The sequence below is a fragment of the Manis javanica genome, chromosome X (assembly GCF_040802235.1).
Source record: "Manis javanica isolate MJ-LG chromosome X, MJ_LKY, whole genome shotgun sequence".
In the NCBI taxonomy this organism is placed as follows: domain Eukaryota; kingdom Metazoa; phylum Chordata; class Mammalia; order Pholidota; family Manidae; genus Manis; species Manis javanica.
Window position 1 is genome coordinate 3,990,836 of NC_133174.1, and position 25,284 is coordinate 4,016,119.

A 25,284-nucleotide genomic window follows, 5' to 3' on the forward strand; every position below is an offset into this window, starting at 1 on the left:
ACGCCTACTCTATAACTCTTGTTCCCGGCAAACTTCTTGAAATACCAGAGAGAGGAAGCGCTGAGAACAGCAGCCCCATCGGGGGCTATTGTGACGAAGGGAATATTGTTTCCGGTGAGATAGAAATGCCTGGAGACAGGACAAAAAGCAAAGGCTTCACTTGGGATTATTGAAGTTTGAGAGAAGCTCATGCCTAAGTTTGTGTGGGGCTGACGGTTTATGCAGATATTACAGACACGCCCTTCCGGGACCTTCAAGAATGTGTTCATTGAGAGCGAATGTGATGCCTCATGCCTGTCTTCTCCAGACAGTATATCAGCCATGTGCTTAGGTGAGTAGAGTTTCTGTAGTTTTGTAAGTGAGTTATTGTACATACCACCTACTGGCCCTCATAAAAGCCCACATGATAAAACATTCCCAGAATTTTAGTGTGTGGGGTGGCAGTGGGTGCAGGGGAAGGAAGGGCTATGTTTCTACAAAGAAATGTATATGTTTTCTCTTAGAAGCAAAAGAGAATATTAGACCAAGGAGTCTCTGTTGGGCTTCTCTCTCAACCAATGTCGAACTAACCTCACAGCCAAGCTTCTGAGGCTAGTGAGTATGAGCTCCTGGGAGCACCGGAGTCCTCGGGTTCTGATGGACTGTGTGCTCATTCATTCTGTGCATGTATTTGGTGCTTTGGCTTCATCTGGAAGCTCCCTCATTTGCCTATTTGTCGGCAGACGCAGACATCAGATGGATGAGCGGGACTGCCTTTTGTTGAGGCTTCTCATGCCTCAGGTCCCTGAGAATGTCCAGCGTCTGGGGGTGTCCAGAAGTCCTATAGGGCACGATGCTAAGACATAAGACAGCCTCAGTGACCAACCCATCTGTGGGCATCCCGCAGCGGACTGTGTGTGTTTTCTAGATGCCTCAGTAAAGGGGAGACGTCTACGTGATACACTGTTGCGTGGATCAGTGACACACTGTATTTATCAAGAAAAATGACAGTGAAGTAAAGATAAGTCGGTGCACAAACCACATTCCCAAACACTGGGGATGGGTGAAGGTTGGTCACGGAAGGACAAGCGCACTGAATGGCTCAGAAGGGACGGACAGTCCTGAGGTATTCATGGGCGACTCAGAAACGGACTGCGGTCAACACAGCTGCCAGGTCATAGGATGTGACCTTCTCGTCTCCCCAAATCCTAAGCACACCTTGCTGATTTCTCCTGCCTGTCAGCGTTTCTAAAATAGAATAAAATACTATGCCAACTTGCTGCTCAGAAGTATAGGACAAAGCTCAAACACCAAGTTTTGTGAGAAGCAGGGTGTCTTGGAGCCACGCATGCCGAGGAATGAGAAGCGCCGCCCCGCGCAGGACACGGTGGTGGCAGGGGTATTTTGTGATTGACGCGGCCCTGGAGACTGGGGAGCAGATGGGAGATTCTGCCCTAGGTTTCGGCAATAGAAGGCAGGATATGGCGTCCACCCAAGAATCCAGACTAGGGGCTGAGAGGCTTCCTCTTAAGCGAGTCCATCGGTCCACCCTGGCTGCTGCCCCCCAGCAAGTCCCCACTATTTAGCATCGAGGCATAGAAGTGTCACAACATAACTTAGCCATGGAGGATAATACCAGCCTGCCTCAATTTAGACTAGGCAGTGGGTGCATTCAGAAGCAAGTGAGGACTGCTCCAAAGACGTCCATCCTACAAAGAGATGGCACGAGCTTTGCCTATGTCCTCCCCAGAAATTACTCTGGCCCTGGGGGAGAACAGCAATGCTTTCTTTGGACACGTCCTAAGAAAATACAAATTGTTAAATCTGTAGCTTACATGTGCCCCCAAAGAACCCTGCTTTTTCATGAACAAATTCTAATAAATACAACATCCTTATTCCAAGGTGGTATCTCGTAGGAAACTTAGGTGAGCTTGATTATACTTCAGCAAAGGCATTAAGAGCCAGGCAGGCGGTGTTCTGACACCTCTGTGAGGTCTGCCGGCTGGCTGAGCTGCCATCGGGCATGCATTGGAGCCGGTCACTTGGGAAACCTAAATTAACAAAACATCAGTGAATCAGGTAATGGGGGACCGTCTGTTTTCAGGTACCGCTTTGGGAGTGCGCTGAAGAGAGATGAACTTGGAAGGTGTAGAGACGGCCATAGTGACCCTGCAGACACACTGCTCTTGGTCTCTTCCTGCCGGCTCAAGAGACGAAAAGATTCACATTTCTCAACTTAGATCTTTCTTGGGCCCAACTGTCAGGAACATTAAACTCATGCTGCATGATAAGGATTGTCTTCAGAAGTTTTCTAAAGAGCTGAGACTCTTCTTTCACATACACACAAGCACACAAAATAGAGACTTGCAGATATTTTAAGGTTTCTGTTTTGATTGCTGTTAAGTAAAATTGGGAATTATTTTAAAAGCCCTTAAAATTCTTTAGCTGTGGTGCTTGCTTTAATCCTTTTCTTCATTATGTCATTTCTGCTGCGAACACATTTTCTCTATGTCCAGTGATAGCACACGCTTACACGATTTTTCTCATCTTCTCCACCACCCCTGCTGTTTAACTATGCAGGGGGGGGGGGGGCTTCCCAGGACTTTATCCCAGGTTTCCTCCTGCTGTTCTGTCTCCAGGGGCAATGGCACCTATTCCCATGGTCCTGTGTAGCATTCGTAGCATGAGGACCCTTAAATTCTTGTCTCCAGCTCTGTCTGCCCTTTTCCCCAAACCCTAAATCCAGCTACCAAACTGGTATGTACGTTTGGAAGCCTACAAGGCAACTCAACACGAATAACTCTGGAACAAAGCGACCGGTTCACCATGCCACAGAAGCTGCAGGGCTCTCCTCCCGGGTTCTCCTTTCCAGTAACCAGCACGGGCACCCAGAGTGACACCTTCTGTTTCCCTTCTTGCTCTCTGCCCACAGCCATGACTAGACTCTGTCCTTAAGCCTGTTAATTCTAGTTGTAAGTGACACTGCAAATCTGTCCAGTTTTCCTCGTTTCTACTGCTGCCGCTGTTCTCCAGGCTGCCTCAGCCCTCGTCTTTGCTGATGCAAGAAACTTCTCGTCACCACCCAGCACAGCTCATGCTCTTACACAGTCCAGTAACTAGTGACCCAAAGTTCCACATTTTGGGTTGTAAATCATCCTGCTTGCTCAAACCTCCCCTCCACCCCCAGAATTTCCAAGCACATTTAAAAATGCAAGCAGGACTCCTAGCTTAGCCTAAAAAGCCATGCATCTACTTCCCTGTCCCCGCTTGTCCCCTGTCACCTGCCTCAACCACCATGTTTCAGCTCAGCTGCCTGGGTTCGGTTTTTGGGTCCTCAAACACACTAAGCAAATTCCTGCCTACAGCCCCTTCGCTCGCCGCGTCCTCAGCATGGAATGATCTTCCCCAGGGTGTTTGTATGTCCGCATCCTTCCCGATGCCCAGGTTTCAGTGTATATATCCCCCTCCAAAAGAGACAGCCTGGATCCTACAGAATGAAGTCATTGATCGGACTCCATTATGCTTTTCTGATTTATTTTCTTCATAATATTAGTTACTATTTATTTGACTTTGGACAAGTGGTCTTTTTACGCCTCATTTTCTCCATCTTTACAAAGGGCAAAGTAATATTTCCTATAGTTGTTTTCAGGATTAAAGGAGTTCATATGCGTCAATATACTTAGAGCAATTTTCACACAGGCACTTAATAAATTTACTGTTGCCCATGGCATTCAATAAATATTAGCTGGCTCATAGTAACTATCATATCATCTAGGATATGACCTCGTTTTAAATCACAAGTAGTAATTACACAATAATTCTGCTATGCATTTCTCATATCCAGTTTCCAAATTATCACTGTCATCTCCAAATTCAAGCAGGTCAGACAGCCAAGGACTTAATTTTATTCTCAAAAGTCTGTGGCTTAAAAATACTATAGGGTGGCAGTATAACCATTCTTCCACCTGCCTTTTAGTGAACACATACCACTTAACTAGATATCTACCCAGGAGTGGGAATGCATGGCCACAGAGCAAGCATGTATTCAGCTCTGTGACACCACAAGTGTTTCAAAGTTATTTCCAGATTATAAGTTTACACTGTTTTTTTATGTCCAGCCAACTGGTTTTCAAATTAGCTACGTTGAAAAATAATTCTCCTAGAATATAATCCACATGACAAAATGTATTCCTATTAGCTCAAAAGATTATGATAATTAGGAAGAAATGTATCCACATAAAAATGATATAGGAATTACAAATTACGTATCAGTCTGCATTTGTATTACAAGTATCATTATTGGGAAGATCTCATTATTTTAATTGCAACCAATTACTCCAGCTGGAAAAGTCACAGCAAGCGGTATTATATATTTTAGGAATAAATTAAATATATCATCTTAGAGCTCCTGCTAACATCCTGCGTTTGCATTCATTAAAGGATCAAAGTTTCCATTAATGCTCAGGAATTTTGAATCAACATTAATGTATCATTAGACTGTAGGTGAACGTCTTTAAGGTAGATTCACCTGCAGGTTGGAATGTGAAAATGATAGCCAATGTGAATTTCTGCTTTTAATCGATCATATGCAATTGTAATGCTCTTACAATACTCATATCGACTGTACCATCTGTAAGGTTTAAAGATAACAAAACACGAAGATGTATTTTGTAATTGCTTTATCGGGTTTTTATTGTATGAGCATCCCACATTGTCTTTGTTTGGCTTCATTATTGATTCTCTAGGTAAATAAATTCTCTTCCAATGTCTTATACAAATAGGTTTATAAATAGATCTAATATTATTTCTGCATATGTCATTCAATAGATATTAGCTGGCTCATATTAACAGTCATATTATCTAGACTATGGACTAACTTGTTTTAAATCACAAGGGGTAATTACATAATAATTCTGCCATGGAGTTCTCATATCCAGTTTCCAAATTATCACTGTTGCCTCCAAACTCAAGCAGGTCAGATAGCCAAGGACTTAATATAAGACACACAAATAACAGATCAATGAATATTTTGTAAACAATTTTAAATGAAAATATCCTGTGGTGCAAGACAGGATTCAAAAGATTGTGAAAAAAAGTTGAATCTAATAATGGGCCTTTCTACTAGACTTTCCTCTACAAACCAATATAAAAATCCTTAGAGCTGACCTTCTATCGTTTGGCGCCTGCGTTATTATATTTTGCCATTTCGTTTCATTTCTGATGCTTCTCCCGACTCTACCAGCACAACATGTTTAATCTGAGTTCTATGCATTGAGTTATGTGGTTAACTCATTACCCCAGGTTTGTTAATTATTTTTAATTTGGCATTTTCCCTTTCACTGTTGAACCAGATTCTAACTAGGTTAACTGCCAACTTTTGGCTAAATCCATTCTCTTCCTGTGTTTTCCAACTGCTTTTCATTGGGGTCCTCTCTGTCTGTATCTATCTTTTAGATGGTGCTCATTAACTTACATAGATTAAGAAATAAATCCTACAAAAATAGAAATACATTTTAGTTCAGGGTTAATACTGGGGGAACGAACCAATGTAGCTTCATTTTCTGGAATTTGTGCTTGTCTCATCCAATATGGATTTAGAAGTGGATAGAATATAAGTCCATTTGGAACCTGAACTAAACCCAAGGTCTAAACTTCTGTATCCTCACCCATCAGAAGCCCAAGCCCACTGTCCCAGGCTATTGGGCTGCTATACCAGAATTCCAGACCCTGCGTGGCTTATAAACAGCAGACATTCATCTGTCATAGTACTGGAAGCTGGAAGTCCAAGGTCAGCTTGGTCTGTTGACCAAATCTGACCTGGCAAGATCTGACTTCCTGCTTCACAGTTCTTCTCATGGAGTCCTCTCCCCGGGGTGTCTTCTTAAGGGCACTGATCCCATTCATGGGGGCCCCATCCTTGTGATCCTATCCCCTCTCAAATGTCCCACCTCCTCACACCATCACATGGGGGCTAGATTTCCACCTATGAATTTCGGGCAATTGCACATATATAAAGCATGACTATGAAGGAATTAGAATTCCATGGCTACATTCCTTTCCCTATAACTTTTTAAAATGTGTCTGTATCTCCCATGTGCCTGGCATCCCAAAGGGGACAGGAGCAGCATCGCCCTTGCTCACCACCCTTTTCCCAGTACTCTGTCCTTCTCTCTGCCTAAGCCTCCTCCCACTTCCCTCTTCCAAGACCCTTGTCCACCAGCCTTGGACGTTCCTTTGACTAACTGCTCTCTTTTGAGGACCCAAGTATCATTCCCCAACAAACACTGATGGGATGACACAAGGACCTGGGAAATACAAAGTATGCAGGGCTGTCCTTACCATGCCTTCAACACACTGTGCTTACAACGTAGTCTCTCGTTTCTGCCACTGTTGTTTAGAATTCATTTCCTTCTTCTATTAACTTTTTTAGTGAGTTTTCTAGTTTCCCCAAAAGACTTATTTAATCATAGACATCGTAGCACTTAATTAATTTCTGTCGAGTATGATCTCAAAATATCTAATGCTTGAATTGCAGGCTCTACTGTTTTCCATCAATGACTTCCTGGCAAATATTGAGTTATTTACCCACAGAGCAGGATACATACACAATCTCATTAATCTCTACTCTGTCTAACCCAAAGCCTTCTCCTCCCAGACCTCAATGTGAAACATATTGGATATCCAGCCTCATATATTATTTAGAGAGTACCATTGATTTACACAACTTTTCCTAGGTCAGAAGTCTGGTGATTCATTGGCCCCACATTCAGTTTGACTGCAAAAGAGTTACTGTTTGTGAGAAAACTATGCATGAGAAATTCAATGCATGAGGCTGTCCCAGTGGGCTTCATCTGGTTTATCCAAACAAGAACTCTCTGTACGTATCACAACCTGAAATATAGGCGGACTATGTTTGGGGAATTAATTTTCTAAGGATAGGGTAATAGCTGAAAAAGAATTATAACAACCGTTGAGATGATAGATAGGCTTACCCCGAATCAGAAGTTAGTTTGAAGGGAATATGGACCGTGTTTCTAGACCTTTCCACAATAGTGATGAACAAAGAAATGGGATATGTCCAGATAGAGCTCCCATTTTGTGCAATCATTTTTGTACTAGACAAGTGCGTTCTCCTTGCTAAGTAGCCCACAGCACACTTCATCTATCGCTTTCACGTGCACGCCTGAAAATGTTGACAGCAGCTCACCTAATGTCTTCAAAGATATCTGAATATTCAAGTCTTGGCGCATTCTCCGTATTGTTCAGTGTTTGAAAACTTTTTTAAATAAATAAAAATAGTTGTGAAAAAAATTGAATGTCACAATCTTATCACCTTGGGAAAGAAAGGCTTACTGGTAGCCCAGGAATCCATTTTCTCTTTACTGGGGACACTGAGAAAAAGAGAGGGGACCAGGGCCCCTCCTGCTGTGAGCTGATCAATGTCAGCTCTTGGCAAACACCGTAACGCCAATTCCTGGTAGGGGAATCATATGTATGGTCCACTTTTAACAGAATGTAACTGGCATGGCGAGTATTATTTACTGATGTAGGGATATGGTGCCCCGGAAAATGGCTTTCTGTCAAGTACATAAGCCATGTAACTCTCTGAGTGTAAAAGGGGATCTTTCAGAGAGAAGTGGCTCCCTCCTGTACACAGGATGTTCCCACAGGAATCATTTATAGACCTCCTATGGTAAATGAGGGTCAGAGAGTGTCCTAATGAGACAAGAAAGAATGTGAGTGGTGTTGATGACCCCAGAGCTTGCTTTCCCTGTGTTGAATTAGTATTACAATTTGGTCCAGGGTAGGATTTCAGAGTCGCATTTGATAATACAATGCATCTTATCTCTGTGCTGAGTTTGTCTTACTAGATATTCCTCAGTTTTGTCCATGAACATAAACACATCATACTTAAATATTTTATACATAACGTTCACTTAGCTCTGTCATATTTATAAAGAAGAAAAGCTAAAACTTAAGGCCCAAAGCATCCAACTTTGAAAAACAAGAAATAGAGGTATGTTTTCTTAAGGATAATTGTCCCTCTCCCCTTAGTTCTGTGTTTATCTTCTTTTTTGTTTGAATTGGTCTGTATATCATGTTACTACTTGGGCTAGCTATCCAGTCATCCTGGACTGTGCAATCCATGTTGAAAGCAACACATTGAAATGTCAGCTGGTGGCTTCTGTTTTCCATTGATGGACTTCACGATAGAATGACTCCATAGAGACTGTAATCTTTCATGGGGAACCACCTGCAACACAACCTGAAGTTATTTTTCCCAGGGTTGGTCAATTTCTCGGGAGAAGAATTCTGGCCGTTAGCAGTTGGTGAACAGCTGAGGGAAGGACTGGAGAATTAAGAATTCTGAATAAAGAACTTGACTTAATTCATAATTTTCGAGGTCAAGGAACTCTACCTCAATATAAAAATAATCATCATGTTGATTCGGAACTTTGCATTGCCTTCAAAATCCCGTGGGAAAATTATTCCCCATCTAAAATCCCATGTCAAGCAAAATAATCAAGTATGAGTAGAAAATACAAATATTTGCAGACATTCAAACTCTCAAAAATGTACCTCTTCACAGGAAAGTATTAAAGAGTAAGTTTTGCTAAAAGAGAAAGAAAAATGAGGGTAAAGACATAGGAATGCCAAGAGAAGCCAAAGAAATGCCAAGAGAAAGGGGGAAGAGAAATCGTATAGAGAAGCTACATAGCATGCCTGGAGGCAACCTGTTCAAGCGACACAGATTTGTTTGAATATTTTTGAGAACAGATGTATGTTTCTGTGGTAGAGGTTAGTGATAAGTCAATAATAGCTAAATAAAAATTAGGAAAGCAAATAAAAGGCAATGACTAACTCCAAGGAAAGCCAAAGAGCTGTGCAACATGAGAATGTAATCATTGTGTATGCGGTTTGGCCGTGAATAAGGTATGCAGCTTTAATAACATAAAGTATACTGACTTAGCCAAAACTTGGGACTCTTATATGGAGCTGGGGAGTAGGAGAAGAAAAGTGTTTAATGAGAAGTGGTAAGAGACAAATCAATAAATAATGGGTGGATAATCTACAAAACGAAAAAATTCAAAAACAGCACATCCTTGCTACATAGAAAATAGGAAGTAAATACCTGAAGACACAGCTCAAGTTGTTAAAAATGCATAGCTCTGGAGTTGTAGAGATAGGGAAGAGTGACTCCAAGGGCTGCTGGTTTTCATTGTAGTGCAAGATAGTTTAATTAAATACATGCTTAAGTTAAATAATTTTACAAAATAAAAAGGTTGAGAAATTTTGCTTTCCGGAAACCCCTCAATTTCCAGCTCCTGGTTTTTTTTTTTTTGCCATAAACACCCAAACCAAACCACATTTTATAAATGGCTCACAGATGGGTGTGATCACTTTGGGGCAACATCTAATGGTGTTTTTCTCTGGCTTTTTCTGTGAAGTAGGCACCAAACTCCAGTTTGTTTTAGACTGCTGAAGGAACGCATGCAATGTTCTACGTAAATGTCACAGTTTAATTTGCATCATGTGGGTGCCATGGGCAAAGCTGTGTCCCCTTGTTCTATCTAAAGTTCCCCTTTGGGAGAACAAAATCTCTCCAAATATGGCCTTAGTCTTTCTCACGTTCCCATTTTTTCCATCCTCTCTCACTCTCTCCACCTTGGCCATGTTGAAACTGCCTCCAGACTTTTTCATACTCTGCACCTTCTAATAGTAAATTCCTTTACTCACTGCAAAAGCATGAGAAGCTAAGAATGCATTTTTAAAGTTTTAATTATTCAAGACCTATTAAAACCAAGATGCCCTGCACATTAGTCTGGTGCATCCGCATGGCCTCCTCTGCCCATCAAACTGTATTTCCTTTTGCCCTTCTGCTGAGGAATGAATGCTTACCTATCTCCGTGTCCTTTCTGAACAAAGATTGTCAAAGGTAGAGACCGGCTTAACCATTGTTCTGTTCCCAAGGTCAGCCTAGCGCAGTAGCAGACACTTAGCAGAAGAGCAGTCAGTGAACATACCCAGGATGAGAATTAGTGAAGACGTTAATGGATGGATGACCAGCCCACACGTAGTGTAAGGAGAGTGTAAGTCAGTCCTCTTCTATATGGGAGATGAGCCTGGTCACTACTTCTGCACAAAACATAAAACACAAACCTACAGCAGCACAAGTAAGTCACTGTTCATTAAAAAAAAAGTCTGTTTTTATGAAAACAGCAATAAACGGGCTCTTTTATCAATTCCCAAAACATCCAATTTTATGGTAAAATTTAATACCATTTTAATGAGATGGGTGTCATAGCTGAAGTAATTGTGTCTATCGGCAGAACAAAATTGTTTCTATAATAGAGATGAAACAGCATACTACAAGATGTGTGTGTGTGTTCACTCAGATTGAATTCCTGAAACACTTTTCTTTAGATAGCACTGATGTTTTACACTTTAACTGTCTTCAACATATAATTACACATTATGCAGATGAAATATCAATGATAGAAGTCGTTTCTGGATATTGCAGGGAAACTGTGTGCAAGGTTCTTTGAGTTGATCTGGAGCTAATGTTAAACTCCTGGTTTTCAATGTGTGGAAGGGAATGTTGAGCATATAGTATTTGCTAAAAAAAAAAAAAGGCTACATGTTTATGCAGAGTTTTGTGCTTGTCACCATATCAGCAACTGAAACTGAATCATTAACCTTCTATCTACCTCTTTCATTCACATCCATGTAAACTCACTGCCCAGAGGGGCTGAGTCTTTATACTTTTATATACTAGCAGCCATCACACTGCTTGTATACAATATGCTTCATAATTTTTTTATATCAGGGAAGAAAAATGCAATCTCCATGAAGATGAAGAAAATACAAATATTCCAACAAGTTACTGGTGATAAATCAGGAGTAGAGAGAACACATGATTTATTTTTCTTCTTTTTACATTTCAATATTTATAGTTCTAAAGGCTTAAAAAAAAAAACCTTTGAAGACACTCTATTCAAATTGTGGTCCACAGACCAGCTGCCAGGACCATCACCTGGAAGCCTCTTAGAAATGCAAATCCTTGGTTCTTTCTCCAGAGGGACTGAATCTGAATTTGCATTTTAACAAAATCTCCAGATGTGAGCACTGTTCCGCAAAGTTTTTGTCTTACTGTCTAGCAAAATACATGTCGCCTCATTTAAAAAAGAGGTACTTAATATTGCCAATCATAGTTTTCTGTTTCCTTAATATGAATTAAAAATATTGAGAAATACTTGGTGGAAAATATTACTGCCTACTTTGCCAGCCGGTGGAGGTCACACTACAGACCAGCTGGAAGGCAGGGAGAAGCAAGCCAGGTGGCCACCCGAGGAAGAGCTTCTGGGCAGGAGCAGGCACTGTCCAGGCCTTCGGAGGGGGAGTGATGTGTGCAGGACCACAAAGGGGCTTATGTGGCCCCTGGGAATGACGGAATGAGAGGTGGAGGAGAGTCATAAAAATCATAGAAGAGGGTCATATCGGGCCTTGCAGAATTGTAAGGACATGGATGTTTCCTGGCAGAGAGGCGGTGACCTCCTGGAAGGTTGGAGCCGGGGCTGGCATCATCTGTCCTGTGTCTGTCTCCCTGCCGTGGCAGTAGCCGTGTACCACAGGGAGGGTCTGCACTTGGATCCGGCTGGCACGTGCCTTCTACGCCCCCAGAGAACAATGACGGGGGCCAAGACAGGGTAGCAGAAGACTGGAAGAAGTGACAGGCTCGGCTGACCTGGGAAGCTGCCTGAAATGGTGGATGCAGGCTTCGAAGAAGAGGTCAAAGAAGCAGAGATCCTTCCTTAGTCCTGTTTTTTTTTTTTTTTTTTTGTGGGGGAGGGGCGCACTGCAGGAGATTCGTGGGGACTGCAGAATGTGGCATGCTAAAGCCGAGATGAGGATTTCCTTCTCTCTCACGGCTGAATAAGCCACGTGTGACAACACGGATGGACCTGGGGGGCATTACGCTAAGTGACACAAGTCAGACACAGGAAGACAAATCCCTCAGGATCTCACTTGTACGCGGAACGAAGAAGCCACACTCACAGAGACAGAATGGAAACGCAGCTGCTAGGGGCTGGGGGTGGGGGAAATGGGCACAAGTGGGTCAAAGGGTACAAACTTCCAGTTATCGGATTAGGAAGTCCTGGGGACCCGATGCACAGCGCGGGGACTGTGACCGACAGTACTGTGTTACACACCTGGAAGTCGCTAGGAGAGGAGATCTTGAATGTTCTCACCATGGAAATGAGAAGATAATCATGTGAGGTGGTGGAGGTGTGAACTCACCGTACCATGGCAATCATCTCACAATACTTAAGTGTGTCCTATCACATTATGCACCTTAAATTTACTCAAAGTTACGTGTCAATTACATCTCAATAAAGCTGGGGGTAAAAAAATGAGATAAGCCCAAGGCATCCATGGAGAACTATCAAGCGATACTTGAATGCATCAATCCAGCTTTCAGGGCCGGTAGGGGGGGGAGATACAAACTGGGCATTAGAAACGTTATCAGCAGAGAGGTGGGCTTTCAAACCACTGGACTAGAGGAGACCCCGGGCGGAGGGCATGTAGACGTGTAGATAAGAAAAGAGAAGCATGCACAGACTGATGCTGGACCACAGAGGACTGAAAAGCTGCGTAGACATGGGAAATACCAAGGAGCCTGGGAGAAACAGCTGGCGAGGGAGGGGGGTACAGACAGGAGAGCGAGGGGCCCAGGTGCCCAAGCTTCCCCGGCGGGGGGTTAGGGATCATGTCCCAGGATGCCAGCAGGTACGCCGAGCCGAGGACCGAGCGAGGCATTGCAGGCAGCAGCGTGGACATTCCTGGTGACCTCCCCAAAGCCCATTTTTACAGGCAAGGTGCCAAGAATGCCTTGTTTAAAAGAAAAATGGGAGGCAGAAATTGGAAGATGTCAAAATAAACCAGCTTTTTCCAAGATGTTTTGCTGTCAGGAGAAAACCCTGGGGCAGTACCCGAAAGAGGAAATGAAGATCAGAAGACATTTTTTCCAGCCTTTTTTTTTTTCTCTTTCTTTCTAACTGCTGATCGGAGTGACCTGGGTCCTCGGGACTACCTGGGAGTGATGAAGAGGGATGGCTGCGTGGACGGGTGGACGTCACAGAGGGAAGCCTGGAAGGTGGCGCCTGAAGGCAGGCAGGTGGGTAGACTGGAAGGCAAGCTTGTGGGATCTCTCCTGATGCTTTGCACCTTCCCAGGGAAACAGGACAACAGTCATGACGGAGATCAAGGATGGAGAGAAGGCACTGAGTGCTGGACATGTGAGGAGAGAGGAGGCAGGATGCTCAGACCCCTGCCACGCAGTGGGGGCTGTGGGCCAGTGACATCAAATGACGTGGGGGTTACTGAGTCATCAGCAACCTCTCCTGCACTGAGGGGAGCGGAGTCTGCACTTGACCAAGATCTCTACCTGATTTGTAAGCTAGTTGTTTGTGAATTTGCACAGTGGAGTCAAGCAGGAAGATTTTTTAAAAAAATCTGGATGCCCAGGCCTCGCTCAAGATCAATTCCTTAAGAATATTTTGGGGGTGAGATGCAAGCATCAGCATTCTTTAAAACTACCCTTACCATTCTTGTGGGAAACCAATTCTGATGACTGAGTGTTCTGCGGATATAGCCTTTTGCAACCAGATTCTTTGAGAGAATTAGTCTCTAAAGTAACGACTTCTGTGCATCTGCAACTATTAATTCTAAGAAAATGGTCAGTGAAATCATTTTTTTATATTCTGTGGTTGAGAAAGAATTAATAGGAAATTAATTCAGATTCCTAATTCAAATTACCTCAAATTCATATACTATATTTAAGATGACTCTGCCTTTAAAGTGATTTTGGGAAATTTAATAAATTGACTATAATCAAAAGCAATAAACTGCCTTAGAAGACCTGGTTTTCAATGATTTGTTATTAGATAAATTAAACTGTGAAAAACTAGTTATTTAAGAACTAGACCCGGAGCCAGTTTCATATATAGCAACTAATTACCTTATTATTTAATTATTCCTATTTTCCTTGTCTGTTTTACCTTTTAATCTGTCGAGCAGAAAAAGTAGGTCACATCTTCAACTACCATGTTTCTGTTAATTTGCCAATTATTTTTTCCTTATGTAGCTTCACTTTTTTCATAACTCATTGGTTCCCATTTGCATCTGGATTTAACCCACTGTGCTGGTTCTCAGTTTTGTTTACTTTTCTTTTTTGGGACTAATTCCATCGAACGAGTGAATATATTTCTGGTCTTGCATTTGTTTGCTTAATGTGGGAACTTTGCCGAGTATGAACTTGCCTTGAAGGACACCTTTGAGCACGTCCTGCATGCTTCACTATTCAGGCATTTGTGGTCACAGCACCAGCAATTGCCACTGTGCTGCTTGCCTATCATGTTCCAGTCACATATGCTTCTAAATGGGATGAATGAGTATCACTGATACTTTATTTTCCTCTTTAACCCCACTTAACCAATTCATTTGTTTAAATGTCTTTACTTATTAATGCATTGCTCAACAAGACAGGGAAGATTGGGGAAGTAGCCAAAATATAAGGACGTATGTGAATACAAAGAATGATAATTCATCATCAAAATAGTGTGGTATTGGGAAAATAACAGACAAAGGGATGAACAGAGTGGAATTGGATGCTGAGAAACAGACCCACACAAGTAGTCACAACTGGTCTTTGACCAAAGAGCAAAGGAAATACAATGGGGAAAAAGACTGTCTTTTCAGCAACGGTGATGGAACAACTAACTGGATGTTCCCCATGTAAAAATAAAAATGAATCTAGACACAGATCTTATACCCTTTAAAAATTAACTCAAACGCATCACAGACATAAATGGAAAATGAAAAACTATAAACTTCCTAGATGATAAGAGAAAAATCTAGAAGATCTGAGTTTTGCTGATATTTTAGATATAACAGCAATCTATGAAAGAAAATAGTTGATAACCTGGAATTCATTAAAATTAAAAACTTCTGTTTTGCAGAAGATACTGTCAAGAGAATGAGAAGATAAGCCACTGGAAGAAATATTTACAAAGGACACGTCTGATTGATAGAAGACTGATGTCCAAAACATACCAAGAAATCTTACAACTGAACAATAAGAAAACAAACAACCCAATTTGAAAATGGGTAAAAATATCTGGACACCTCACCAAAGAAGACATACCATTGGTAAACATGTGTATTGAAAAGATGCTCCCTGTCACGTCACTAGGGAAATTCAGATTAAAACGTGAGATTCTGCTACGCAACTGTCAGAATGGTGGATTCCGAACACTAACGCCAGCAGCTGCAGACAAGCAGAGCCCCGGGAGCTCTCATTCATTGCTGATGAGAATGCAAAACGGTGCTGGACACTTGGGAAGACAGTCTGACCGTCTCTTAGAAAACTAAACGCAGTTTCACAGTCTGATTCAGCACTTGTTTACCCAAAGGAGGTGAAAACTTATGTCCACACAGACACCCGCGCAGAGATGTTTACAGCAGTTTTATTCAATGTGCCAAAACTTGGAAGCAACCGAGATGCCCTTTGGTAGGTGAATGGATAAAGAAACTGTTGGGCATCCAGACAATGGGATATTGTTTGGGGCTCAAAAGGAATCAGCGATCAAGCCATCAGAATATATGGAGGGTCCTGGAATGCACTCTACTGAGTGAGAGAAGACAATCTGAGAAGGCTCCCGTATGGCATGATTGCAACTCTGTGACATTGTGGAAAAGGCAAAACTAGGGAGACAGTAAAAGGATCAGTGGTTGCAGGGGGTGGGGGCAATGAACAGGTGGAGCACAGAGGATTTCTAGGGCAGGGAAAACAATCTCTATGATACTGCAATGGATACATGGCATTGGATTTGTGCAAACCCATAGAATATACAACACCCAAAGTGAACCCTAATGTAAAGTACGGACTTTGGGGGTGATGACATGTCCTCGTAGGTTTGGGGGTCGAAACAAATGTGCCCCTCTTGATGCCGGGGTTCTTGTTTGCGGAGTCGAAGAATGAACTTCGCAAACAGTCAAGGTAGGAGAGCCAGGGAGACTTTTACTGAGAGAGACAGTGAGAGGACAGACAGAGCTGCTGGCGTGAGCCAGGAGGGGACAAGAGAGCCCGGGGTGGTGCCTTGTCTAGGGGATTTATAGGCGGTTGAGGATTTTTGGGAACCAGATAAAGGCTTAGGGGTGTGGACTTGTTAAGTGGTCCCTGAATATTTAGCATTAACTTAACATAAGGAATTGCCTGCTTTGATTTTTCTCCCAGGGATACAGGCTTCTTGGTCTGGAAGCATATCAGAAGGCCGCCTGCCCAGCCCCCAAGGTGGGCTGAGCGATTGTCTGTTTGCTAAAGACTAAGTTAAGAATCTTGCTTCTTAAACTTCCTGGGTGTTAAAATGCAATCTTATCTTTAAGGTGGAATCCTTCCTGCCTTTCACTATGTTATTTAGAGCTGGGCTTGCATGCTAAATTAGTTGCCCAGTTTGCAAAACACCTCATCAGGTCTGAAGGAGGAAGGACAGTGTATAGGCCTGGGCCTTTTAGCATGCTACAGTGAATCTTACACGTGATTACAAATGATTAGCATAATAAAAACATGTGCTACTCTTTATCTGGGTAATATTAACTGATCTCACTGAAGAATGACTCTAGAGCTTAATGTTTAACACAGAGTTTTGGTAGGGGGTTTCCTTGCATGTAGTTACACTGCTCTGACTGCAAATATCCTGCCTTGCTTTCTCCAGAGGCCCTCACCCTGCTCTGTCTAAGCCCACGGTCCCCGTCTCACTCTCGTGCAGTATGTTGCTAGAGGGGTAGGAGGCCATGCACGTGTGGGGCAGAGTATGTAGGGCAAGTCTGTATTTTCTGTTCACCTTGACTATGGACTTAAAACTGCCCTAAAAAATAATCTATTTTTAAAAAAAGATATTTCACGTCAGTGTTTTGAAGGAAATGTGTGAAGATAGTATGAGAGAAAATAGGTGGAGGGGCCAATTTCGATGGGCTGTGCGTGTCCTGCCTGAGAGATAAACTCCTCTCTTTTTTGGGGTGAGGGAGGCTGACTTCCTGGATTTTCTTGCTCCTGTTGTGGTTAGGAGAGTATTGTTATTACCATATGGTTATCAAACTGTGTGTGTTCGGGGCAAAGAATATTTTCAGAATTAACTTTCTTTTTAAAACTTTAGTATGATATTCTTGGTCACCTAACATATGACCCTTTTGGAGATTCAACATATGTACACTTGCAAAAACAGAAGGATTCTCTGCTTCCAGGACTCAGTTTAATTTGTATCTATTAATCAACATTATTGATTGGATTGTAAATATCGTCTGCATTTTCATTTACTTATTTCTATTGACTTATGCTGTCAAACACAGGGAAGAGCATCAAAGTCTTCCCTAACAATTTAGTACCTTTGCATTTTAACCTACCTTTTGTAAGTACATTTCAAATATATTAGGATGCTTTGTCATTCGCCTCATAAATATTCATGACTATAACATCTCCATTGACATTTTATCTTAATTGATGAATGCTTTCAAATTTTGTCCTTGGCATATCTCAGTATCCAATGTTTGAGCAAGTCAAACTCTGTTCCTTCTTACAGTTTTTTTGTTAAACTTGTTTTTGTGCAGATGAATTTGGTAAAGACATAGAGCAATTCATTTTTGTAAGTGGATTTCTGAAAAGATGAAACTAGGAATTATTTAAAATCAATTTCAGACTATCAAAAATAGAGAAAAATGAAAAGTAGAGAACAATACTTCTCAAGAACCTTTCTGAGGGTGATCAAAACAACTAAAACATCAACCAAAATGCCAAATGCAGTCATCATTTCAATATATACTAATCTTTAAAGGAATTGGATAGGTAGTTGGGCCCAAATTAAAAAAACAAACAAAAGAACTAAACAGGAAAACACAATGACATGCGTATTCTTTAGTTAAGACCTTGATACTTAATTTTTATTCAAAGGATGTTCAAGCATCTGATCAAATGATGGTTTCCACTTTACTACCTGATGTCCTTAGATTGTTATAACATGACATGTCCTATTTTGTGTATTTATGTATTCCCCTTGGCAAATTGGTAAGTGTTGATATTTATGTTCTAAAGATTTAAAAATAAATGCATGCAATTTCAATGTTTTAAAGTTTAGAATGTGCAAAGGCACACAGATTTAACAACTGTTATGATATTGGAAATATATATCAAATTTATAGATCTATATACAGAAGACAAAAGCATAGTTTTAAAAATCACTATCACATAAATTCTAAATTTTATTCCTTAACTACTAGTCACATAAATTCTATGTACTTCAGTTTCAAATTTGTGAGCTACAAGGCCTTACGTGCGTGCTACTGTAGGGAAAATAATGGCCCTTCCCACAAAGATGTCCATGTCCTAATTGCCAAAACCTCATAAAGTGTTATCTTAGATGGCAAAGGAGATTCAAAGTTTCAGATAGAATTAAGGCTGCTAATTATCAGACCTTAAAATAAGAGGATTATACTAGGTTATCTAGGTGGACCAATATAATCGTAAGGGTCCATAGATGTGGAAATGAGCTGCCAAGCCCCTGTTACAGTGAGGTAACAGCAGTGGGACACAGTGGGTGGGCTTTTGCTGGCTTGGAAGAGGAAAAAGGGGCCACGTGCCTGACAATGTGACCAACTTCTGCACACTGGAAAAAACAAGGGAATGTGTTCTCCCCCACCTTGCTCACATACTCATTTTAGCCCTGTGAAACAAACCCCTGATGGACTCCTGAGCCCCAGAACCATAAGATTATCTGGTAAATTTGTATTGTTTCTATTGTTTATTAATTTGCACTTAATAGATTCTCTGGCTTACAATTCAAATATTTGCCTAACAGCCAAAAGGTCTCTTGCTTGTGAAGTGCTGATAAACTATCCACATAGCAACACTGTGATGGGTGGTCAAGCCAAAAAGTGGTTCATTGGGAGGGGTCGCCATTTGTACCATGCAGCTGTATTAGAACTTCTTGCAAACTCACCATGCTGGGCTCAGACAGTCCAGTTTTTAAAAGGTAACAATTATTTCAGTTCTGCAAGCTCAAGGTTTTAGAGCTTAACTGCAGACGGTCTCAGTTCTACTCATTATTTATTTCCATTGCCGGCTCACATCCGTCCCACGGCTACGTTGAAGTAGGGTACCATCCTAATTATTTTGCCTTTTATTTTCTTATTTTCTTTGAGTTTATAGTGATGAGATGAGGCACACACCTGAAGTTAGCAGAAAGACTCCTTCACACTGACTTCCTTTAGGCATCACTGAATTTTCTCATTTCATCAATAATTTCATTATCTTATATGGGTCTCTGTCAAACTCTCCATTCTGTGTGTGTGTGTTATATACACACAACCAGTTTTGTTGTAACACATTAGTTCCTGTCAAAACTATTTATATAATTTAAAAGTAATATAAATCTCCATGTTTATTCCCTGTCGGCACGCTGTCTTGATTATATTATGGAATATCATTATTTGGGTCTGAAATTTTGACAGACAGATGACCCAAACAAATCTACTGACTTGTTCAATTCCATTACAGAAAAAGTCTTTGTTAGTGCAATGCTGCTCCGGTTTACAGCAGTGTTCTCCTCCGTAAATACAAGTCCTGGCCTTTCCTCTGCCTGCGTTTGAGCACACAGCATGGGATGGAATACATACTGGTGCAGCTATGCAGGGCTACAGAACAGAAGCAGAAACGAGAGAGATGATACAGGGACGTCTTCCTCAATACTTACTGCCAATACCCACCTCGATGTACCCACCACAATCCACACATAGGTGGAAATCTACACTTGTGAAACTGAAGATTTTTTTTTTTGAGAAAACAATGTGCTTTTAGTGTTTCTGGCTTTTGTTAGGAAACTTTCCACCTAACTAAACTTGACACTCAGTTTTACTCCTTGAAACATGCCTTATATTTATCCCGAGTGACTGTAACTCGTTGACCGGCAGCTGCTTTTCCCTCTGGAAGTCACCGTGGAAGATGCTTCGTTCTCTGGGAGAATTCCGTTTGCTTTCCCTCTGGGACAGCGCCTCCTACTTCCCGTCTATATGTGTCTTTCTAAAAACAAAGGAAGGCTTCAGAATTTTGCAAGCTCACCGAAACACCTCGGTTATAAAGCATCTTGTCCTTAAAGGAATTTTAAACTTCTTTATCAGTTCAGTTATTGTCCCATCTTCTCATATCAAGGTGACTTCAAGATGAGGTGTATACAGATAATTAGTTTCTGCTGTTGAGGAAAAGATGATTGGCATTTTGGTCCCCAAAGGTCCAGATGGTATTTTCCACTGAAAAATCTATGAAGACACTGATACATATTTTAGGATGAGAGAAAAGGAAACTGGATCTGCTGTGGTTGCTGTTCCTGCTTGAAGAGGAGCCCACACACGTTATTTTTATAGGAAAGGTACAACAAGCTGCCATCATTCCCCACGTATGTAATCCCCACACCAACTTCAGAGGAAGTCCTACAGTCATTTGATACTAAAATGAACACATTTTAGTTCAGGAGATTAAGGGAGGATTAGAATTTGGTTCTGTCCGTTGTCCATAAAGCCCAGGCTTGTGTGACCGCCCTCTTTCTCATTTTCTGTCAGAGAATAGATGGGGTTAGCCAGGCAGTTCATGTCACTGGATGGCACAGGAATTCACAGAAAAACCACTGAAATGCCACTTCTCATTTGCCAAAAAAAAAACTAGAAAAGATGGGGTTAAACATAAAAATAGCACAGTCGTTTCAGAAATCTAGATTTAAGAGAGGAAGAGACGCGTAAGACAAGATGAGGTTTGATTGCGATACATAATAGATTCCTGAAATGCTTAAATGTAATTAAAGATATAAAAAGGATAGAGGGAAATGTAAAAATGTTATGCATATACAGCACTGTAATTAGTTGCTTTCTTGAGACAGCACTAGTTACAGAATCTTGTCCATTAAAAAAAAAAAAAAGCAACGGAGAGAAGGCAGTTTAGGAAGATAAAGATGATCTAAATGGAACCAGTGAAGGAATAAGCAGCTTCTAAGAAGATCCTCCAGTTAGTAAAAGCATTGTCCAGGGTGCTGGGTAAATTTCACAATTTCCCTGGCAATTTTACAGGATTTAATACGATTCAATTGCAGTCTATATCCTTAAGATTTAGCGTATTTAATTCTATTTGCACAGAGTCATGTATCTGGGCTTAATGTTTGGCAGTACCCTAAAGAAAGCAACATATCTCTTGATACATCTCTGATAATTTGCTCTCCTGACTACACAAGTGAGTGTTAATTGATAGGAGGTCCTAGTGACACGGGGTCAGAGTCCAAAGCAGCCGAGAGCCTGTGACCTTCCTAGACTCCCTCCTGCTTCCAAAAGTCACAAATACAATCATAGAACATTTCTGGGAAAAAAAAAAAAAGTCTTGGCATTGGTGAAGCTTCACTGAAGTGGTGGTGGTGGCCAGTGCTGTGAGGCTTTGAAAGTCACATTCCTCCCTCAAGAAAGCATTTTGTGAAAGGAAACCAGATTGTTGTATATGGTAAGAAAAAAATTGTGAACAGTGTACCCCTCATCTTTGGAGGAAAAAAATGTGCAATTTTTAATCTTGAAAACCCTGTTGGAATTTCATGATAATGGCTTTTATGTTTGTGTATCAGTGTACATGGATGTGATGCGCATTATAAATCTAGTGTTAGGGGAGGGTTTACTTGACCCCGGCACTGCCGACTTTCGTGTCTGGACCCTTCTCCTTGTGGGGCGCCCTGTGCATTTTAGGATGTGAAGCAGCCTTCCTGACCTCCTACCTTGACAAAGTAGCAACCTACTGACCCTGCCAGCTGTCACACCAAAAATGACTCCAGACATGGGCAGTGTCCCCCTGGGGGCAAAAGAGCCCCCCATGAGAACCGCTGAGTTAGAGACATGAAGCTGTTTTCATGATTCTGCTGTTAGGGTGATCCATTCTCCTTCTCTCTGACTGTTTACCACCTGAAGCCTTCCTCCCCTCCCCTCCTAGAACACGTAAGCTCTGGGACAACAGGGACTTGTCTGTCTAGCTTAGCACACTCAGAGCCCAGCAGTTCTAATAAATACTTCTTGAATAAATGAACAGAAATATAATCAAAATACATCTACGCATGCTTTAGTAAGAATGGAAAAAAGAAGATGTGATTTCATTCATGATATACTTAAATCTGTGTGAGTTCTTCTTACACTTTGTATTCAGTGCAATATTATTGACCTTGGATGAAATGAATTTTGTAACTAATATGAATCTTTCCATTTTTCCCAGTCTCCTCTGTATTAATTGGGTCAGAGCCTCAACTAATAGTGCCGTATACGAGGTTGTAGGGAAATAAGTAGGAAACGCGTTCAATATTGCAAGTGCTTAGTAATGTATAAGCTGGGAAAAAAGGTGTCCAGCTTCTCACGACGTCTTGTTGTCCAAAAAAGGGAACAGCAGACCACATAGTAAAGCTGCTTGTTTGGCTTTGCTGGCTTTTTAGGGGGGGTGTTCTGGGGATTGAAATGATGCATTATAGCTTGTGGGGAGAGGTTGGTGGTGAAGGAGCTCATGGACGTCAAGAGGAGATGGAATCCCTTGGACAGCGGCAGGACGAGTTACTCAAGAAAGCTGGAGAGCCGTGGGTGCAAGAAAAGGAGGGATCTCCTGTCAGTGAAGGAGGACCACGGGCTATGGAGAGACGAGAGAGTTCAAAGCTCAGTGAGAAGCCCGACATGGGCAAGACTCGGGCCAGAAGCAGAAACCTCAACAATATCCACAATCTAATGTGTTTATTCCTAACGCTGTAGAGTCACGTAAAGGCTTGAGATCATTCATGGATATTATGCTTAAGCCGAAAGACTGCACGGTTGCAAACCCCACAGTGTATACAGACTCTTTCCCTTGCAATGATGCCCTTCCTGGACTCTTTCTGACCGAATTCCCTGGAACACACTGAGCACACTTCATCCGCCTGCCATCATCAATACCCCCAGAGCGGCGTGATGAGCCATAGCTCCTGCACAATGCCACTTCCTGAGAGTTATTTCCAGGTGGAATGTGCTGTTAGGGACATTGTCTACAAATAGAAGTGACTGTCGGTGTCTTATTATCAACATACTCAGGTGCACTTTGTGGAGAACAATTCTTCCCAAAATATCCCCTCAGGAGAGAACTTGCTGCCGCCACATTTCACCGCTGACCAGCCCACCTGAGAATCTCCCCTGATGCACCTGTATAATTCTTGCCACTCGTGTTTTCCCCCTTTAAGCCACCTTCCTCCCCAGCATAGCTTTCCTGGCTCCTCTGTCTCTGGGGCCGCTTAGGGACCTCCCGTGCTCATGTCCTGCTTCCCGAGGACACTGCAGCCACTCTGACCCCTTCCCTTTGGGATCACAGGTGCCTGAATGATTCTCCTGCCCCTCTTCCCGTAGTGTAGCTGACTCCTAGGAGCCTTGAATGGCAGCTGCTGTTTCCCTCTGTCCCTTAATGGCTTCTCCTGGGGATGCTTCCTGAATACCTCCCTTGCTGGCACATCCTCAGCTTGGGATGGTTCTGGAACCAGATACCCCCATCTCCTCACCTCAATGTCTGCACCCATTGCCATGCCTTGGGGTCTGGCCTATTTCAACAGGTGTTTGTGGGTCCCATAGCTCCTAAGTGCAAAAGCAAATCTAGCCCTTCTAGACCACACCTCCTTGAGGGCTTTTAGTCACTGTTTTTGAACCATTTTCTTTTTCCTCCGCTCAGGGCCAAGGCAGCTCTGTCTGCTACACGGAGGTTGGATGGGACTCAACTGGTTTCCTTCTGATTTGCATTTATGGGAGGCTCCAGCTTCAGATGGGAGCATCTCCTGCGAGACTGCAGACCTCGGGGAGCCTTGCCCCTACACGTCTGTCCCCCTGCAGGACAAGACTCGGCTTCACGCAAGGGCAAGCCCAGAGTTGTGGTGTTACCCAGTTCTCTCTGAGCCACCAGCCGGCAAGGTCCCACAGCCACCTGCTCTCTCTGGCTTTAGGTCCTTCCCAGGAACTAATGGTCAGGCAATTCTGTAGGATCCTTTGCAGCTCTTCAATGCTTTTAATAATTCTTTAAAAGGTTATTTTATCCAGATTTAGAAAAAAAACATTTTCCGTCAGGACTGATTTGAATGATCCAAGTAACCTTATTGGAAAAGGAGATGCAGTGATTTTTCTTTTCACCACCATTACTTAATTCAGACTCCCATTAACCCCTTTACAGAATTACAATCATCTCTCATACTGGGAACTGAAGTGTTTCCTGGTTCCCATTCAGCGATTTCAAATTTCTCTTCCTGAAATATAGTGATGATGCCTTCCTCCTTCTACACCCAGAAGTCAGTGTCTTTTTCCTGCTGAAGGACTCTCTACACATTCCTCAGGCAGGCCAACACAAGTCTGCTTCCAGGCTGTGCCCCTGTCCAACGTGCCACGATCTGCCATCCTGCATGTACAAGATGCTTCAAGTGAATGACTTACACACTAGCATGTCTCCTGCTTCCAGATATCTTGTGCACCCTCTTTCTTCTGCCTAGAGTGACCTCCCCTAGTTCTTCACTGTTCCACAGAGCACTCCTTGTCAGCCACCCCCTGCCACCCCCATTCAGGAAAACAACTCCTCTTTTCCTAAGCCTTAAAAAAAAAAATCTTCCATGACACTTTTACATGCCAATTTGTAACCTATGGTTCTTTTTAATGTAATACTCATGTCCTTGGGTATTGGAGCTGTGTATCACCATTTGGGTAACCCCCTTTTCGTGCATAGTACATCTTCAGATTTCTTTTTTTTTTTTACCCATTTTCATAGATATGGACTAATTATGGATGCCTGTCTTTTTAGCAATAAGGAGAATTTCAGTGCAATTGAGTGTCACTTACTAGGGCTTATTAACATTAACCTAATTAAGGGCAACCAAACCAGGTGCTTAAGAATCACACGGGGGTGTAAGAGATAAAGAGAAGAGTGGAGTTTTAGCCTAGACCTCGGGAAAGGTATCAGATGCACAGGAAAAACAAATCCAGGTCTTAGAGCTGTCTTCTTACGTCTGCCAGGATGGAGAATACTCAAACCCCAGTCAGAGGGACTGCGAACGTGTGCTTCTGCACAGTCAGCCTAGGGGGAGGTAAGGCTCTAACGGAGAGTGGGATTGCAGGCTGAGAAGGTTAAAAAGTTTGCACACGTTTGCTTGTGCTTTTTAAGCACCCACAGAGCTCTGTCCTCCTGGGACAGCA

The 25,284-nt window shown here is 42.3% G+C and overlaps 1 protein-coding gene across 2 annotated transcripts in view; it reads left to right on the forward strand.

Moving 5' to 3' along the window:
• STS (steroid sulfatase) overlaps positions 1 to 19,352 on the forward strand; it is a 485,388-nt gene extending 466,036 nt beyond the window's left edge. Inside the window, exon 13 of one of the 2 annotated variants that reach the window (XR_012127519.1) lies at positions 15,000 to 19,352. The gene's annotated coding sequence lies outside the window, so the exon portion shown is untranslated. The remainder of the gene's footprint in view (positions 1 to 14,999) is intronic. The other variant, XR_012127521.1, reaches the window with a different exon arrangement.
• The last annotated feature ends 5,932 nt before the right edge of the window (positions 19,353 to 25,284 follow it).